We start from the raw sequence: 10,204 nt of genomic DNA on the forward strand, positions 1-10,204 counted from the left end.
CTAGCTTAATAACTATAGGAAAAGCTTCTGGAATATTGTTCTAATAAGTACGTTGGCAGTGTAATAGACTGATACTTGTCAAAACTACATGTAAATTACACACAAGGTCTTGTTTATTACCCTCATCACGAAGCATAAAGTACTGTCTCCCCAAACTTTGCACTGGCAAGCTGATCTAATTGCTCACTTGGCAATAATAAGCCAATTAATATAAATCCTGCACTTCCATCCAAGTTACTGGTAAACTCCTTGGTACAGAGTAACAACTTTTTCCGCAAAGGTCTGGTAGGACTCTCTTTCTTACCTCAATGTTGATTTTGCCTTTCTGTGTATTGTTCATATGTAACTTCTTTACTGATATGAACATGACAAAGCCTATCTATCCATCCTGAAATACTTTCCTTATGTATCAGTTCAAGGAAAATGAAAACTTTGCCTTCAATTTCACCAAAAATGAGAACCAAACACTGCAAAAAATAATAGGTGCTAATAACAAGCACCTTGCCTTCTATTTTTAGAAGTGAAGAGTATGCCTTTCTAACAACTAAATAGACTACCGGTACTATTGCCATCTACAGTAAAATGTTATTTAGGCCTCAGGTGGTAAATGATTTAATTTTGCTATATCTTACATTGCCTGTCAAAACTGTTTGTAAATACCAATTATATAAATGAATGTTTGACAGAGTAGGGTGTATGGGCCTTGTAAGATCTTGGATTGACTTACAGGGTAATTAATCTACTCAACCTTTTATTACAAGCATGTAACTGTCATATGAATATATTTTTTATAAATAATGTACATATTCTGCCATCATATCCCCTTAATATCACATCACACAAAATACAGTTTTTTATGTTGTAGATTAAAATCTACAAAACTTTGGTGGAAACATCTGTCAAAATAGTTACAAATGAATTTTTCATCTTTGTTTTTCATTGTTTATATGGATCTACAGCACAAGAAACAAAATAATCAGTCTACCTTGATGCCCTCTGTAGGCCTATAGCCTATGTTATTAATAAATTATAAGTACAGTAACAGACATGAAAGTAGTGATCGCTGGTGCAGACAGGTACAATGGCAGGAGAGTACTTGGAATGAGGAGATAAAGGCTACCTAAGTTACAAAGTTATAAGGTGGCAGGGAGGGATTCTGTCAGGTATAACTGTAGTAAGAATTTTGTCCTATGCAAACAACTTGGTCTATTGAAACTGTGCAATCTAATATTAATGGATCTACAGTACAAGAAATAAAATAATCAGTCTACCTTGATGCCCTCTGTAGGCCTATATGTTATTAATAAATTATAAGTACGGTAACAGACATGAAAGTAGTGATTGCTGGTGCAGACAGGTACAATGGCAGGAGAGTACTTGGAATGAGGAGATAAAGGCTACCTAAGTTACAAAGTTATAAGGTGGCAGGGAGGGATTCTGTCAGGTATAACTTTAGTAAGAATTTTGTCCTATGCAAACAACTTGGTCTATTGAAACTGTGCAATCTAATATTAATGGATCTACAGTACAAGAAATAAAATAATCAGTCTACCTTGATGCCCTCTGTAGGCCTATATGTTATTAATAAATTATAAGTACAGTAACAGACATGAAAGTAGTGATTGCTGGTGCAGACAGGTACAATGGCAGGAGAGTACTTGGAATGAGGAGATAAAGGCTACCTAAGTTACAAAGTTATAAGGTGGCAGGGAGGGATTCTGTCAGGTATAACTGTAGTAAGAATTTTGTCCTATGCAAACAACTTGGTCTATTGAAACTGTGCAATCTAATATTAATGGATCTACAGCACAAGAAATAAAATAAGCAGTCTACCTTGATCCCCTCTGTAGGCCTATATGTTATTAATAAATTATAAGTACGGTAACAGACATGAAAGTAGTGATTGCTGGTGCAGACAGGTACAATGGCAGTAGAGTACTTGGAATGAGGAGATAAAATAGAACTGAATGTCAGGTTGAGAATACAAAACTGGAACAGGTAGATAATTTCAAATAGGTATTTAGGATGTGTATTCTCGCAGGATGGCAGTATAGCAAGCAACATTGAACACAGATGCAGTAAACCCAATGCAATGAGCTTGCAGTTGTGATCAACAGTATTCTGTAAGAAGGCAGTCAGCTCCTGGACACAACTACTAATGTACTTACACTGGTCTGGTTTCAGACCACCTGTGCTGTACAAACCTAGTGCAATGAGTTTGCAGTTGCGATCAACAGTATACCGTAAGAAGGAAGTCTCAATACGCTGGTCTGGTTTCAGACCACCTGTGCTGTACAAACCTAGTGCAATGAGTTTGCAGTTGTGATCAACAGTATACCGTAAGAAGGAAGTCAGCTCTTGGACAGAACTATCAATACGCTGGTCTGGTTTCAGACCACCTGTGCTTTACAACTGCTTACTACATACACACAGAAAGGACCTACTACATGTATTTCAAAAACTCCTTTCCTTGTAAACCATACCTGTTCTACCACATAAAATATACAAATTAAGATGTTGTAATAATGCTAATAATTAATAAAAATTGGAGTTAAGGTTCTTTCCCATCAGGTCCTAATACACATAACTCACTGAGTATTCCAATAAATATTGATAGATAAGTATAACAAAAAATGATTTAATTTAAAAAGTAGAACATTTCTCAAGAACATAAATTTTATTAGATTCTTTCTTGGTCTAACACTGTATACAACAGTTTCTGAATTTTAACTTTGAAAACCCTTCGACCTAGTTCACTCATTCTTTCCATGTCATCATGAAGACACTAAAAATAACATTGATTATATTTTCTTTTCAGTTTTCAGTATCTTTTCTAAATATTCACTTAACACATCACTGTCACTTTCACATTTCTGTTTCTTTTATTTTTAACTGCTGGCAAAGCTGTTTGTAGAAGCAGAAGCCACTGGACTGGAAGTTGAAGTCCCTTCAGTAATTTCTGAACTGTAGGAGTTAAACCCCTCCAACACAAATTATTTCTGCTTCCTCCTCCTATATTTCAGCTTGGTGAAAAGGCTCTCATACACCAGGTGCCACTTCCATAGATGTGTTTGTTATAGAACTGAAAAAAAATGAACAACATATTAATGCAATTCTTCTAAATTGGAGCTACATTTTAGTCTGGACACAAGCCTTCTGTTTAAGAAATTGTTACTTTCAATAATTATTTTAGTAAGATGATTGCTAGGTTAGATTATATTATATTACTTTCAGTTATATCTGATAAATTAATGAACAGATGGGTGGAACTTATGGCCTACAGACTGAATCTTCCCCTCACTCTTTCACAACTAGAACACTGGTCTGTAATGTAGGCCTACTTTTAAAAATAAATATTACAGAATTGTACCTTCTTCCAGCAATGAAGAGTTCCAGAAAGTTGAGGGCATTGAAGTAGACCCATTTTATGTTTTCTGTACAGCAGAACCTGGGAGGAGAGGGAGGATGTTATCTCTCCAAGTTCGATATCTAGCCCTCAGAATTTGCCATGTTTTGGCACAACTTTTTCCTGAAACAATGAATCAGAATATTGTGACAAAGAAAATATACATGTAGTAGGCCTACTTATGGCATAGGCCTACACTTATTTGTCATTAAAGCAAACAATGGTATTCATTTCATTAGGTACGAGATGGAGGTTAGGAAAGCACTGCTTATGTTTTCCAAACATTTCTTCAATTAAGTTACAAGAATGATAATTACTACTTCTCCTAGTGTAACTCATTTTACCACTCTATTCCGTATAATATACTTTATCAATAAATAATCTAAGATAACACTATTCATAAGATAATCGTAATAAATCTAATAATTACTTACCAGTTTTTGTCCCAATTCTCCACACTATAGAATGCCATACAAAATTCACGGTCTCCCTATTACTATATCCAGGGAGTCTAGGATTATACACCACTTTGTTTTCATACACTAAGCAAATTAATGTTTCGATTTCATCAACAGATGACTATGTTGCGTCCGCCATTATCGAACGACTGCGACTGAAAAACGGACACGTTTGTTTTTACAAACCAGTCGATCTTCATCGCTCGTAGTTGATCGCTGACGATCGATGCTGTGTGACTGGTGCCACTGCCCTCTGTAGGTTTGTTTTCTTAGTCGGTCGATCGCAGTCGTTCGATCGAGCCTGTGTGACAGCCCCCTTAGATACTACCGGCACTGCACGGTGCAAAGAGAGTGATCGATCGCCTGCAGAACGTCTTCGACTACGTCCAGACAGGATCCGTTCCGCTGCGCGCAACACGTCATGATGCGTTTTATACGACAGGGTCCTACCAGTCTTATACGGCGTGACCACACAGGATCAGTCCTATGTTTTGTCAGTCTTGGCCATGTCACTGGTAAGGATAGACTGGAGGTTAAGGCTTTGTAAAAATGTTCAACTGCAATTAAGTTTGTGCGAGGAGAGTCATGAAGTAAATAATGACAGACGAAGTTATGGCGAATACCTGACGTCGTTTTCGAAACGTTTGATGCAAGATGAAATATTGTCTGAGTACTTCAGGATGTCGAAATACTGCTTTGATGTTATTCGAGACAGACAGACTGTCCAAAGTGAAATTAAATTACAGTGATCCAATTTCTACGGAGGAAATGCTAGTAGTTATATTAAGGTAAGATTTTTCTTTATATTGTAAATAATTTATGTTTTATAAAAACAAAAAATAAATACAGATAGATAGATGCAAAATAATGGCATATCACCGTGAGTTATTGATAAAGGAGAACTGTGCCCAGTAGTCACCCATGCCAGTGTTAGTCAGTTCACTCAATGTTGATGCTGTTGTACTGCTGGCGAAGTGGAGTAGTATTGTTGACTTAAGGCGTCAGCCACTGAACCATCGGCAATTTCCTTTCAAAACATCTGTTCGAATTTAATATTTAGTAACATACTTCTCTCTCTCTCTCGCTCTCTTGGAAGAGATTTGAAAAATTTCAGCATGCTATTAAGGGATAATAAATCGTCATCTCCATCCTCGGTTAAGTCCTTTTAAGTTTGAGTTGTTTAGCCTGAAGCTTTAAAGTGGACTCTCGGTACAGATCACGCCAAACACGTTGGATTACATTGCGGTCCTTGTGATCTTTGTGGTATGAATCCCACAGGGGTGGATATTGAAACAATGTTTTCTTTGGATGGCTCAGTACTCATTTTAGACACCGCGTCTTGTCCGTTCTGCGTCTAGAAACAAACTGTTTTGAAATAAGACGGATGACGGACTCGACGAAGAAGACTGGGAATCGACGGAGAAGACTAGGACTCAACGGAGAAGACTGAAAAAGGGCTCATTTTAAGCTGCGTTCGCATTCTTTGCGTCCACCTCCACTAATATAGGTAGGTTTGTTAAAGACGCACATAGGGCAGTTGCCTGAAAAAGCGAATTGCCGGACAAAACGGATCCTGTCTGGACGAACCCTTCGAATTTCGGAAGTGAATCCCACGCAGTCGTTCGTTAACCTTAGGGATTATGTCTTAGTTACAGGGACTTAAATCCGGTAATTATGGAGCTGGCTGAGCACTTCCAAGCCCCAGCGATTGAACAAATCAGACACCACTCATGCATACGCCAGTAGAAGAGTAAAGTGTGTTCTAAAACAAAGGGTGCTGTGTCAGCATTTTCCCAAGCTTATTTCGAGTAGGTGGGCTATGTGGATTCTACGTTATTGACCTAGTATTATGCCTATGAGGGTCCTTGGTCGGGTTCAATGACCTCTCGGTGAGGTTAAGAAGTGCAATAACGTCACAATCTTACGTACGAGAGAAATTCTAACGGCACAGGCTCCACTGGAGGAGCCCAATCGAGTCAGGGAATGACATGGGGCGTTTTTGAGCCCTAGGTGAGGTTACGACGCCATACCCTTAAGTACAAGGGCAATGTTAAACTCACTGGCCAAACTGCGGTGGTTTTGATCTCTAGATGAGGTCATGACGTCGTACCCTTACGTATGAGGGCAATACAAAACTCACGGGCCACTTTCGAGGAGCCAAATCGGACGGGCCACCTTGGAGGAGACGAATCGGTAAGGTCACGGATCCCTATGGAGGAACCGAATCGGTCGGGCCCCCTTGGAGGAACCACATCAGTTACGTGACCTGAAGATGAGGTTAAAGACGTCATTACGACATGTTAACCTAACCTTGCGCACGAACACTAACCTAACCTCACGAATGCTCTTTATCGGCTCCCGTTGTAGGAATCCAATCGGTTAAGTGACTTGTAGTAGAGGTTATGATGCCATGATGACGTGTTAGCCTAACCTCGCAACGATGAAGAGGCTCGTTTCGGGCTCCCGTTGGAGGAGCCGTACTGGTGAGGTGACTTGTAGGTGTGCTTAACACGTGTGTTAACCTAATATTGCCCGCGAAATGTAACCAAACATCACACAGGCTCTTTGCCGTCTCCCCTAGGAGGAGTGACGTAGCTATGACATCACAGTGCGGGCGACTTAAAATGCAGACTGTTGGCTAAGACTGCATTATTATCTTCACATAACGCCATAATATAAGGCGCAGGCATTCTTCTGACAGAGCTGTGACGTCACAGTGCGGACTATTTGAAATGCGGACTGCCGGGTAAGGGTGGATGGCGTTGTAACCTAACGTGCACGGGTGTAATCTTACAGTCCCTGGGTTCGATCCCTTTCCCAGGCTTAACTTACAAGTGCGTTTACGATACAGACCTCAAGTTTGAAATTCAAGTGTAGAAGCTTAATCTAATAGGCTTAACCTAACTAGGCAAGATGGCGACTATATAGGACGTATTTCAAGGTCTGGGATCCGAGCGAGTGTAGAGTTAAATACGCTAGAGTTTAAGTTGATGCGTAATGCTCTGTCTTTTATTGTCTGGAGCGCTCAATTTTGCATTTTAACTTTAGATTTGAACTCTAGCGACGTATATTATTCTTTGCACCACTCACAGACCAAACCTCTGTGTTCAGAACACACTAGAAACTTTAATTTACTAGGAAAGCTATGCTCAACGCGTGGAACAAGATAGCGGGACTGAGCATGTATCATGTTAAGGGCATGCTGTTTGGACATGCACTGATCTCGTGGGCATCGGTATGCATGTTTAGAATTGTTCACTAACAGGCTCTCTCTGTTGGCTCATTAGACAATCTCTTTTCTATTGTGTTTGAAGAAATAAAGTATTCACTTTATGGGTTCGGGATTCAAATTTTATGTATCGGGCATGATGTAACTTATTACTGCTTCGTATCCACTTGAGCCGAAGAGGCGAACAAAGGACTAGTGATGAAAGGAGGACGAAAAGTTCTTCATCCTACATTTTCTTAAAAATAAAATGGCAACAACTAGGAAAACATATGATAGGTGAGAGGAGGCGAAGGGAATGAAATAACTACAACACCTTACTGCGATGAGGTAGCATGCTCGAAATATTGTGAAGCACCTGCAACATTCAAATTTAAATAAATGTTTACTGTTCACGAAATTAAGTTTTAAAAATATCTCATACCATGCATGTTATGCTTTGCAAAGACGTTGTTGCTGTTCTTGCCTTGATGTCATCCATGTGTTTAGTTCCCTTCAGAATTATCATCAGCTACTACGAAGAAGGGTGAAAGTTCACGCATACACTGTCCACAGTTTACAATCTTCGGATGAAGTCCATCCCAATAGATACGATTTTCACTTCGGTGCTTGTAAAGTCGTCGACAGAGTCTGCATGAAGCCACATCGATTGACATCATTCTGTGGCGAGGTAGCATGTCCCAAAAAGCATTTACGAAAGGAGCAAATGACATAGATAAAAAGCCTGGTGGAAAACTCTGAATCAGATATAAGGTTCTACGTTTATAGTTCATTTTAATAGACTCTCTTACTTGAGAGAGGTAAATAAGATGTAGTGTATTGGTTCTGCTGCTAGGCAAAACGGTTGCACATTCACAGTTTTGTTTGTTATCAAGGCGATTGTCTGTAACCGTGCAGTCTTTTTCGTCTTTCTGCACAATTGCGTTTGATGTAGAAGCACACACTGGCGATAGCGATGTAGGTCTATCCTTATTTATAGTCTTGTAATGATATTCGATATTGGATGGTAAGTGAAATCAGTCATGTATAGACTGTAGTGTAAGCAGAAATATTTTGAGATGTTTCGAATTCTAAACGAATATCACTAGGAGATTATTTATAGATTCTTCGTGATAGGAGCAGCCAATAACTATAATTGGTGCTTTGTTTTTACATTCTTCAGGAAAAATAGCAGGTGATCTTTTTCGCAAATCGACGATTGGAATTTACAAAACATGTCATAGAGCAATCTAAATTTATTTTTCTCCAAATTAATGTCCATGTTTCGCAGGAAAACGTAATTCTGTTGAGATATAGTCTAATATTTCTTAATTTCAGTGATCAAACAGACATCTAATTTTTTCATGGTTGAATTTACGATGAGGTTGAAATCCACAAATAGCATACGGTACAAAGGATTTTCGGAAAAACGTAACGTTTTCACAGCCCAGCTATGCTTGATTGTAGGCAGTAACACAGGATACATACAGCTCTCAACTTCGAAAACGTATATGTATTCGTGTATCGTTTACTATAATCCTGAGCAATCGAAATTTTTCTTGATCAGATAATGTTAAATGTGGAATCGTCCAAAATATACGTTGAAGAGTAATTTTCGAGTCTACTGGTGATTCTGTTGCTTCAAGAGAATTGTAATCACTTCGATAACGGATCATAATTAGCTCTTGTTTTGCGTTGATCATAATACGTCTAAAGTCATCGGCAAAGCCGGGAATATGTTTTAATGACAACATACCAGAAAAAGAACCGTCCTGATTAATCATCCAGATTTTAGTTGCTTTTGGACACCATCCTGCATCCGTAACAGGTAACTTTCTTCATCACAATAAGAAGGGTAGAGTTTAATTGCACTTGCAACATCAACATTCTTCGATCTATCTATTTATACATTATTTACTTTATAACGCACTTCCGGAAAGAGAACCCTAGACTAAGGTTGTTTTGTTGAGATGTGCTTGGTCCACTTCTACCTGCCTTATCAATGAGTCCTTCAATATAGACGTAGATTTCGTGTGGAAGAATGTATACATCTTACTGATTGATGATAATGCGAATTTCATCATTGTTATTGAGTCCAAACATAAAAGGTTGATAAGAATGAAAGCTCACTTCGTACTACACCTCCATGAGTTTCTACTGTGCTCATGACGACTAGCATTTCTTCCATATTGTTGTAGTAGCGTATAACCTAAATCTTGGAGGATTTGCTTATGGACTTCTGTTAACTCGATGACTCTTCGCAAAAATGTAGTGTGTCTCCTTTCTGTACACTGTGTTTTATAGAGTTCAGTCATGAAAGTTTAAGATTGAGTTTGTAAGTTACACACGTGTGACGATCTAAATTAATGAGCTGATTATGTTTATTCACAAGCCTAAGAGTTATGTTACTAATATGTTTTACAGTCACAGGATGATAAATAACTGATGGTTTCTCACGAATGCTATACCCACCTTCTTCGGTAATAATAAAGTCGTGCAGGATGTGCGAAGGTTGTTGATTACTACACAAATCTGTAATGGTATTACAAGTGATATTTACATAATGAACATCGAAGTGTATTATAGTTTAATCAGACTCATGACGTACGTTCGGTATGAGACCTCTTGATGAAAATCCAAGCAATGGTCTAATCGAATCCGGTTGTGATTTTAAGTCAATCTTGAATGAAGACTCAATGACACATTTAAGCGTGCTGTTGGTCACAGATAGTAAGAACTTGTAATGATTATTACTAAAACTCTCATCGCGAAACTGTTCTTTCAATGTAGACATGAATATCGTCTACTGAATAAGTGCCTGACGGTAGCGTTAGCACATCCACATCGTAATAGAACTTGTTCATGCCATCACTTACATTGTAGATTTCATTGTAGCTTCCAAACGATACTATTCCAAGACTATGCGGCTGATGACCGATTTTGATCGGTGGATTAAAGTATACGCTTTTTTAAGGTCATACTGCGCGTACGGTGAAAGTCCTTGTCCCGATGGTGGTCACGTTCCCACTGATGTTCTTTGTCTACTCTCTTAGTTTGATATAAGGACATTTGACATAATCACCCACACATGTGTGTATTCAATTTTTCACGCGGGTTTTTATGTAAACAATGTCT

General features: G+C 38.6%; 1 long non-coding RNA gene across 2 annotated transcripts; it reads right to left on the reverse strand.

The window, feature by feature from the left end:
- Window positions 1-2,622: 2,622 nt before the first annotated feature.
- On the reverse strand, window positions 2,623-4,175 carry LOC137498636 (uncharacterized). 2 transcript variants are annotated; one of them, XR_011017879.1, is made up of 3 exons: window positions 3,841-4,175; window positions 3,371-3,529; window positions 2,623-3,082 (listed from the first exon to the last, which is right to left on the reverse strand). It is a non-coding gene; the product is annotated as an uncharacterized lncRNA (long non-coding RNA). The 2 variants fall into 2 exon arrangements; XR_011017878.1 differs by having other exon boundaries at window positions 3,371-4,175.
- Window positions 4,176-10,204: the final 6,029 nt, after the last annotated feature.

The sequence above is a fragment of the Anabrus simplex genome, chromosome 2 (genome assembly GCF_040414725.1).
Source record: "Anabrus simplex isolate iqAnaSimp1 chromosome 2, ASM4041472v1, whole genome shotgun sequence".
Classification (NCBI taxonomy): Eukaryota; Metazoa; Arthropoda; class Insecta; order Orthoptera; family Tettigoniidae; genus Anabrus; species Anabrus simplex.